Source organism: Vigna radiata, chromosome 3 (assembly GCF_000741045.1).
Source record: "Vigna radiata var. radiata cultivar VC1973A chromosome 3, Vradiata_ver6, whole genome shotgun sequence".
Classification (NCBI taxonomy): domain Eukaryota; kingdom Viridiplantae; phylum Streptophyta; class Magnoliopsida; order Fabales; family Fabaceae; genus Vigna; species Vigna radiata.
The window spans coordinates 11,040,059-11,050,869 of record NC_028353.1 but is presented as its reverse complement, the minus strand read 5'-3'; the positions used below and the strand labels follow the sequence as shown (position 1 = coordinate 11,050,869).

Sequence of the window (10,811 nt, the reverse complement as noted above, 5' to 3'; positions counted from 1 at the left end):
TGGATGAAATTCAATCAGTCTAGGGCAATAATAGTTATTCACTGACTGGGATATCAAGAGTGATGAAGAATATTGCACAACTAGAAGTGTATAAAACTCAACCAGTCTAGGTAATAGGAGTTATTCATTGACTAGGGATACTACAAGTGATGAAGAATACTGCACAACCAGGAGTGAGTGAAACTCAATTAGGCAACGTATGGAAGGATACTAGGAGTACCTAGGGATACCAGGAGTGGTAAGGATACTCATTTGTAATCATATTGAAGATTATAGTGGAACCCTGTAAGGATAAAAGAGACTGAGGTAGCTCAGTTGGAGTAAACCAGTATAAAATTATTTGTGCATTTATTGTTTACTTTTGTCTCAGCGCTTCTCTTATAAAATCCGCAGTTGGATTTTAGTTTTGAATACAAGATCTTCCCACATTAAACAATTGCTCATTAAAAAGAATTTCTTAAAAAAACTGCAATGAATATTTTGAATAGCACGTGAAAAGAATTTATTGGTTAAAACCATTTAGAACGTCGAGCATATAACAACTATTTGAAAAATCATGTAGTCGACTAAAGTGCTATATCAAGAAAGTTGTAAAAAAATCTTCCATTAACACTATTTAACCCCCTTCTAGTGTTTTTCAGGTACTTCAGTTCTTTTGTCCAATATTGTTTCAAGAATTCTCCTGATCAATAACTTGAAACAAATAATTTTTCACCTTCAAATCCTTTAGAGTTGCATCAGTCACACTCTTTCTTTGTGATTCATTGGGCATGTCTCCAACCACTAGTATGCCATCTTCAACTAGCTGCCATAGTTCCTTGCTTCATAGAAAGTTTTCCATAGTCATACACCGAAAATCATAACGACCATCAAACCTTGGAATGGTCCAACAGACAAAATTTTTTGATGTATACATCCTTACTCCAATGTCTCTTACTATTTCTCACTTACCACTAGTACAAAAGTTGCGTATAACGTCGAATATTTTGGCTTTTAACTGCAAATTCGTGAACGACATCATATCAGGATATGTTAAATTGATATCAAATTTTAAAAAATTCAACGTTAAATTAACATCGAATTTTGTCAATATACGATGTTAATCAATTTTTTTTTTATTTTTTTAATTAATTGTGATCCTTTTTTACAATTTTACGAGACCTAAAAAGCAGGAAAAAAAAACAAATTTTAGTTTTTGGTATTTTATAAAGCATGAACTATGAACGTATAATGTAGTATCAACAACAAACAACAATAACCAACAACAACAACAAACAAGTTCAACCAAACAACAACAAACAAGTTCAACCAAACAACAACAACAAACAAGTTAAACCAAAAAACAACAAACAAGTTCAACAAAAAAAAAAACAACAAACNAGTTCAACAAATAAGTTCTTCAAAACGAAAACGAAAACTAACCTTCAAAAGGTGAGTTCATCAGAATAAAGTGTCGTCACTAGAGAAAGCAGAATGTGCCTATGAAGGACATGAGCACGAAAATAACTGGTCAAAACAAACGAAAATCATACATAAAGTAGTTAATTAACATGCATTTGTATCAAATGAAAGAAAAGTTACCTGTGATGGTCGTCAAACTTCATTCGAGAAAAGTTTGAGAAGAGAAGAGAGTCTCACACGCTAAGATAAAGTGAATGAATTTTGAATCTTCTGCTCAAATCTTTATTGAATTCACTAACCTTTTAACGTCTAACACTTAGGCATTCAATGTTTTATATTCTTTTACGTCGAATTACAATTGTAAACGACGTTTAATAATTACATTTATTTACAAAAATGTCATCAACCATTTTTAACGTTGGTATCCAGTAGTTAGATGTTAAACATGTGACATTATACGTTATTTTTACTAGTGTACTTTCTGATGAAACAACTTTCACACTCTCTCTATGTTAAATATTTTAAATTTGGATTGCTTGCTTACTTTCTGGATCAGACCCTTATAAAGCTCGAGCACCAATTATTAATACACATGATCTTAAAATCTTAAAAGAATAGTTAATAGATGTTGATTTACATAGTATATGTTATTAAGTGCAGAAAAAACTGACTTATATAAACTTTACAAACTTTTAAAAAACATACTGAACATCTTCTGGACCACTATAATAGAAACAAATATTAGAATTACCTAAAGACTAATTAAGCCTTAATTATAAAATAGAAATTTATAAAACAGAAATTATTTGACACAAAAACAAGTAAGCAACTAACATTTGCTCTCTATATTTTTTTTAATAGGTAACATCCACTAAATACTAATACACTAATATAGAAGTGTAAAAAATGTGTTTTAATCCATGAAATAATAGTCTGAAAAATATAAAAAGGGTTTTAGGAGTGAATATAAAAGGAAGGTTGATAAATAAACTAGTAGCTAGCACTTATAAGATTTTTGCATCTTAGTTATCATGGTAAAGGACCACATGCAATGATGATAAGAATATTGTATTAATATTCCTTTTGCAAAGAAAGAAAATTAAAAATGTGATTGGTTCATTGATTGGGCGGAAACCCGTGGATGTAAGTAAACATACCGAGCAATAAATTACATAAATCTTCTGCCTTCTCCCAGGCCCTGGGGGACCCAACTCCTTTTCTATACCTATTTCTTCTTTTCATACCCTTTTCTTTTTTACAACTTTTATTTTTATTAAATAATAAATACCTATAAAGTTCACCTTTCTAGGATACATACTGATATTATATTATTATAAATTATCTTTATTAAATTGAATTCGTAAAGTGTGAATTGTTTTTATTTATATACTTTAAATCAACTTTATATATTCCTTTTTAAGAATTTTAAATATAATTTTAATTGTTTGATTAGTAAATTAATTTTTACATTTTTATTTGTTTTTCTATTTTATTGACTCTTTATATTTGTAAAAAGTTTAATATGATATTTTTGAAATTGATATTAATATAGTCTAAAAGCGTAATACGTCAAAATATAGTATGTTATTTGTCAAAATCTGAATTATATTTTATTTTGAAATTTTTCTGATATAATACTTTTAAATAAAAGATGATTTTGATTTTGACATATAATAGATTCAAATTTTGATATAAAATACTTTCAAACTAGTAGAAGGAAACAATACATTTTTTTACAAAAATAAAAACTTAATTGACTCTGTTTTTTTAAAATAAAAAACTGAATCGATTAGAAAAATATAGAAAGAAAAACAAGTTCAAATTAAAAACAAGTTCAAGTAATTTTTAATAGAATATTTTAGTATTTTCCTAGAAGTAGTTTTATCTGCATTTATATTATTGTGAATATTATTATTAATCTTAGTAATTTTTTTTGGTAAAAAGTGAATAAATATTTGTGAGAAAGTATAAGCAGAGTTTGTAAAGGGTTAATATTTGAGTAGAAGAGAGTAGTAGATAGTACGTAGTTGGTGTTATTTGGGCCCAATAGAATTAAAAGGAGTAGGATTTTGTTGGACCCTATGAACAATATCTCAAATGTGGTTCACGAAAGTGTAATACATCCACCCCTTTCTTTTCAGTCCCTTTATTAATTTCACCATCTTTTCTATCTTCCTTTTTTAATCATCATATTCAGATATTTCCCAATTTTATTAACAATTAATTTCCCACATTTCTCCTTTTTATTAATGCTTATTTCTTTAAAACTATATAATTAAGTAGGATATAATTATTTAATATTTTTTAGAGTTGTCAAAACGGGTAACCCGGTTCAACTTTACCCGACTCACCACTGGTTGGTCACTTAGTGAATCAACCCAACCCGACTCATTTATTAGTGAGTCAGAAAAATCTGAATCTGGCTCGACCCATCACGGGTTGGTGGGTAAACGGGTTAGCTCACTAACCCATTTAACTACAATTTTTTTTAAATAAAAAAATTACAAACTTTCTATATTCAAATTTAAACAAATTTCACTCCCAAAAAATGATGTTAAACTGAAGACAATTCAAAATAGTAATAAAAAGTACAATATAATCCAAATGTCATCAAAAAACAAACACAAAAACCATACAAAAAACCTGCTCCTTGAAGAATTTCAGAAGAAGTGAGAGTGACAACACCGTAAATGAAAGCAAGTTCTGTGAGAGTGACGTGTGAGAGCAGAGGTTACTTTTTTGGTTACACAATGAGTGAAGAGAGTATTTTATCTTTTAGGGTTTCATAAATAAAATAATAAATTAAAAAAATAAAATTAGGTAAGTGGGTTGGCGGGCCAACCCGGTTCACCACGGGTTCAACCCGCATGAGCCAGGTTTAAATCAACCGGGTTGAAATCTGACTCACATAAAAAAGTTTAATTTTTTCAAACCCAACTCAACCCGAACCTATGGTAAGTCAGATTGGCTCGCAAGTTGTGACCTTTTTTACGGCTCCAATATTTTTCTTCACATGTGAAATAAAAATAATCTGACAAGAAAAAAAGTTTGCAATATGCAAAAGTTCTAATAATTTTCTATAGGAATTATACATTAAAACTATATTTAGTTTAAAATATTATTTTAGCCAAAATTATATACATCAATGTTCACCAGCTCTTTTGATCATGTTTTTTCTCTTTAAAAAATAATGAATGTGATCTCATCTTTCTATTTAAAGAAGCCTAAATTGGTTGATAAATTTTCTTTATGTCCAATTTTTATAAATAAAAAAGTCCTCATAAAGTCTAATGTCATAATAATGAATCTATTCATTATATAAAAACTATTTACATTATTAATCAAATGTAGGCCTTTTATGAAGATAATAAATTGATTTATTTTGTGTCATTGACAGGTTGATACATGCTTGTGGGGGCATGCTTCTCTGTTTATTAATTTTCTTTTGCATAACAGGAGCATGTGGCCATTATTTTTCCTGAGAAAATTTTCCTTTTAAATATTTTTTGTGTATAATAATAATATGCATTTTTTTTTCTCCATTTATTGTTTATTGTTTCCATTTAGCCTTTTAACATTCTTGTGTTCCAAATAATTGTTTGTAATATAAATTCTCATTTATTTCTCTCCAAATAACCGTGTGAAAATTCGATCTTTGGATTATTAATTTTAAGCATTGCAAATGGCCACTTATATTGTGATATCTCAATTATATTAAAGCATAATATAATATAGAAGTTCACGATTATAATATAGGAAAGCAGTTGGAAGTAGAGTGACAGTTAAATATAAGATTATAGTCATCCAAATATAACTCAAGAGTTTGAATTTCAAGTAAAAGAGGTCTAAACCTAAAACTTAGACATAAAGAGTTAAGCAAAATGATACAAAGATAAGAGTATTCCAAAATGACATCAGGTAAAAGGAAGAAAACCTAGGGAGGACTAAGTCGCAACATCAGCGTCCTCCAACACTTCCTCCATTGGAACCTCCTCAACGACATCTGCTCCCATCCAAGTGGATGATCATCGCAAGAGAAAGCATACCCAAGCAACATACAACACAAAAGTAAGGGTGAGCTAGGTAAACAAACATTTTAACATATAGTACAATCTATAAATATCATTATGCTTAATTTCAAATGAAAGAACAAGCAAGGCATACCAATCAGCCCATGCATCAAACACTCAACACGACTCATCCGGATTTGGTATAACTGTCTAGCTATTGGTCGTCTTTGCACTTGCATAGTTCAGTTGGCCCATCCCAACACTATGCAAGGTAAATCCCCCAATCTGTCTATGTCTAAACTCCAGGACTATAGACGAGGACCTCCCTCTACTCTCACCACTCACACTGTTCTCCTCTATTTGAGTATGAACAATGTTTTGAGTGTAGGGATAGATACACCATTTCAAAGCTCCCGACATTATACAAACAACAACAACACCCCTCACTTCACTTTCAATCATCTCACCCTGAGATGTTCAATTCATACTCAATTATATCATTCTATTCCACAATCATGTTCTTTCAAACCACACACAAGTCTCATACATAAGCATACATTAACTCATTCATCACAAGTTATAGAAGTAACAACTCCACAAATTTACTCTAAATTAATCAATGCTAAAATCTTTTATACTTATTTTCAATATCTAAATTCATGTACACCACATGTTTCCTTTAATCATATTATAATAGTTATATTAAATCATAATTCTATTATAATATTTATATTAAACCAACACACAAATATATACATATTATAATATTATAAATGAATTATGATTCCAACTATATCAACATTCCCTTTTATACATATTACACGTATATAATAATCTTATACATAACTATATTATATTAATAGAATTTAAAATCATATGCAATCTCTGCCACTATTTACTTGTTGAAAAAGATTAATACAATAAATATAAGAAATTGAAAAGAAAAAAAGAAATCCTTAACCAAATGGAATGAAGAAACAGAAAACTTAAGATATACATTGCAAAATCATTTCTACTGTCCTTTCTTCAAGCCGTTAGTTTTATATGCGTGTTTTATAGTTTATAAACACATATATGTTTCATAATTCTAAAATTGTTAGAAATGTTATCTATGCATAAATTTTCTTATTATGCAATTTAAGATGAAAAGGATCATATTTACAAAATTTTGATAACGTTCAAAGTAAAATCGATTAAAAGAGAGAATGTTCTCAAAATGTTATCTATGCATAAATTTTCTTATTATGCAATTTAAGATGAAAAGGATCATATTTACAAAATTTTGATAACGTTCAAAGTAAAATCGATTAAAAGAGAGAATGTTCTCACATTCTTTATTACCATGTTAAATTTTTACTTTTCTTATTGTTTACCTTCATAATTGCATTTGAATTTCTTACCTAACCTATATTCCTTTTCAGTAATTTCGATATTGAACTTCTCGTTTATAACTTAAATTGTCATAATTTCAAGCTTTATTTATAATCTACCATTTAAATGTACTTTCAATGACCTTTGGTTGAGAATATTTTTAAATTTAAATTATATGAACATTTTAAATATAGTTTATTATCATTCCCACACCCTCTGCATCTTTTTAATTATATTACTATATTACCTTACATTTTAATCTTTTATATATATATATATATATATATATATATATATATATATATATATATATATATATATATATATATATATATATATATAAACAATGCCTTAAGACCCATATGCATAAAAATTCTAAAGATTATATCTTTCAATCCTAAAGTTCACTGCACGAAACTATTTCCATATCCCCATTTTCAAAACTCATTCGCTGATACAACTAATATCCCTCATAAACTTGTTACTGTATTAGATCAAAAACCAATTACAAAGTGAAAACATCCCATAAAGTATACTCTAATCGAACTAATTATATCACGCACAAATATTTAAAGTATGCTCTATAACCTGTGAAATTCTTCAACGACAATTCACTGTATCTTAATCGTTTAAAATCAAACATTGTATGCAACATTCATATATATATATATATATATCCAATCATAAGCAATTATTCATAATCTCATATTATACGCCAATTGTCTTGCAGCAAACAATCTCCCAAAACAAAATAAACAACCAAATATATAAATACAGCATCATATTTTCACATAATATTTACTAGGTTTCTTCCCTCACCTTGAAATTTCTTTACTCAGCTCAAAGACCCACAACTACAATATCTCACACGCGAATAATCTAGACAGCACCCTACAACCCATAATGTGATAATAAAGAACAACTCTTAGAGCTAGAATTGGACAGAAGAAAAAAAAAATAGAAGACACACGCAACAACAAATTGCATGGTCTAGGGTTCCAAATCAGCAAGGAACAATGAAGAGCAACTTACAACAATGAATCCTGAAATTGATCGGTGCCAATTGAAGCTCTCGCGTCAGGATCGTTTAGGCGCCTACGGATTGAAATTCTAACGGTTCAGTTGAAAGAAAAGGTAGAGAGAAGGCAGAGGAAAAATGGAGAGTGTGAGGTCTAGAGAGAGAAACATTCTTGAGAGGATAGCTTATGCTTTTCAGAAAGTCCAACACCAAAATTAAACTGGTTCTTTTTAGTTAAATGACCCCTCCCTTTTATTTTAATTCAGTTTCGCCCCCCACTTCTTTTAATATTTATACATATATTATATATTTTTAGGTTCTTACATATATTGTCTTACTTCTTCACAGAATTCTTCAACATAAATCCATTAAAAAAAAATAACTGTTTACAAAACAATAATTTAATAAGTAGGATAAATTTCTCACTATATTGAAACTTTGGAGAATATCTTTTTTTTTTTTACCTATACACCTTGAAAAGTCAAATAATATATTAACTTACTGGTCCTAATTAAATTAATCTTCTAATTAATACATCGAGATTTCAAATAAAGTAGAATATGTCACAATTCCATCAAATAAAAAATTTACATTTTTCCTTCACGTTATTTTTACATAAATGTATTATAAAAATAAAATTAATTTTTGTACAAGTTAAAATTAGTTAATAAATTCAAAAAATAAAAGCATAGAGAAGTTAGATGACGGAAAATTTATTTAAGCTTATAAAAAACTTAATTTAAATTATTTTCTCCTTATGAAATATTAATAGAGAAACTTTTCTATTCATGTTAAGAGTCTACCACACCTTCCGAATGACTGGAAAAAACTGAGTGGGCCGGTTCAAAAAATACCTTTAAGAATTTCTTCCTGCACTTTCATATATTTAAAAAGTTTCAATTTTACCCTCTTACATTTCGGATTATTTAATTTAAAAAATATTTTTTATTTTTCATTTTGAATTGTATAATTCAAAATTATTTTATTTTGTGTTCCAGATTATAAACCGAAATATTTATTTTATATTCTAAATTATAATTCAAATACATTCCAGATTGTATAATTTCCCATGTACAATAAAAATTATAATTTGTGAATTATATAATTTTAAATATGAAATTTGTTTTTCAAGTTATATAATCTAAAATAGAAAACACGAAATTAGCGGAGGTGGAAAGGAAGGAGTGAAGGGAAGAAGATGAGAACAATTTTGTCTTTTCAGTTTTTTGTAAGTGCAAGAAGGAAGTATGGAGGTACAATAAGAAATACCCATATATCCACCTCTTTAGGGTTGACCCTTGCAATCCTTAGTCTCTTTCTCCACTTTTATAAAACGTATGAATATCCCTTAAGATAGTTTTGTCATAAAGGATCTGCCTTTAGTTATTTCCAAAGTTTTTAGATTGTACACTATAAAAATTAAAAGTTTGGATGTTGTATTTTAAAGGGTAGGATTTAAAATATTGTTTAATATTTTGAATTGTAGAATTTAAAAGATATTTTCTGATCACAGAATTCAAATATTTTTATTTTTTCATGTTAGTGTTGAAAATTCAGAATTAATTACTTTAAATATCGAATTCACAAATTGGAAATTAACCTTTTCAAATCTAGTACAAATAATTTACTATTTAGAAATTCAAGATCAAAACTTGGTTTCATTTTCGGATTGCACATGTTCGGGATCAAAACTTTTATACAAAACAAATTAGTTGGATTAACTAATTCGGAAGTGAAAAAATTATTTCTAGATTAATTAATCCAGATGTAAAAAAAATAATAAAAAAGTTATATAATCTAAAATACATGTTTAAATTAAATAATCTTAAAATATATGTTGAGTCGTGCAAATAAATTTAAAAATAAAATATTTTGGATTATTTAATTCAAAATATAATACTGTAATTTTTAACTTTCAAATTTTAGATTATTCAATCAGGAATTTTCCACACCACACTGTATGGAAGGATAAATATGACATTTTGGGTACCAATGGAGGTGTAGAAAGAAATATGGCGTGCAAGAGGAAAGGGCTCTTTGGTGGGTCGTTCACTCACTCTAAACAAATATGTCATGGGGGTTACTCCCTATACCTCCCCAATTCTAACCCCCACCCCCCATTCCATTTTTAAGATTTGTTTTATTAGTTTACTTTTTATATTAATTTTCAGATATTTTAATAATGGAATTTATATGTTTTGATGTATTATTTTTTTAAATATATTTTTAACGTATAAATGGGAGAGTGAGAGTTGCAGAGAGCGTTTGGAGGAGGAGCGTTTCAAAAGCTTTGGTGGGGGTGGGGGTGGAAATACGAAGGAGAGAAATTTGAGTCTGTGTGTTTTGACTGAGGCAGACTGTAAAAGAGTAGGTTAACTTTAGTAAATAGGTGTAAAACGGTAAAAATAAAAAAAACATAAAGATTAATTTTGTATTTAAAAAAAAATCCAAAAAAGTTGGGGGGTGGGGGTTGGAATTGGGGAGGTACAGGGAGTAACTCCCATATGTCATTGGTGGCTATTGTCCAAGAATATAGTGGGCCTTTAGTTATGATTTTAAAATCAGTTAATTAAATTTAAAATATTTAATAATTTTTTTTAAGATGGATTCAAATTTGTATTATTAAAATTTTGAAATTATTTTAACATATTTGTTTAAATTTTGTTTTAAATTAAAATTTGATAAATATTTTAATTAGTATAATTTTCTTTTATATACTCATTTGAATTAAAATAAAAATAAAATTTATTAAAATATTTTAATTAGTTTAAAATAATAATTTAATATATGTTAATATTTTAATATTTTCACATATAATTTATTACAACAACTAAAGCACATTTAACAAATTAAAAAAATGGAAAAAATAATAATAAATATAATATTAGATTTTGAAATCCAGAAATTTTAAAATCAGAAAGAAATAAATATCAAATTTTAAAATTCGAGAAAAATATTCATCGAATTTTAAAATTAAAAAAAAATCATGGAATCTCGAAATCCAAAAATAG

At 27.7% G+C, this 10,811-nt stretch overlaps 1 long non-coding RNA gene across 1 annotated transcript; it reads right to left on the bottom strand.

Moving 5' to 3' along the window:
- Positions 1-5,177: 5,177 nt before the first annotated feature.
- LOC106757535 lies at positions 5,178-8,033 on the bottom strand. The gene is made up of 2 exons (XR_001375519.2): positions 7,815-8,033; positions 5,178-5,404 (listed from the first exon to the last, which is right to left on the bottom strand). It is a non-coding gene; the product is annotated as an uncharacterized LOC106757535 (long non-coding RNA).
- Between the last annotated feature and the right edge of the window lie 2,778 nt (positions 8,034-10,811).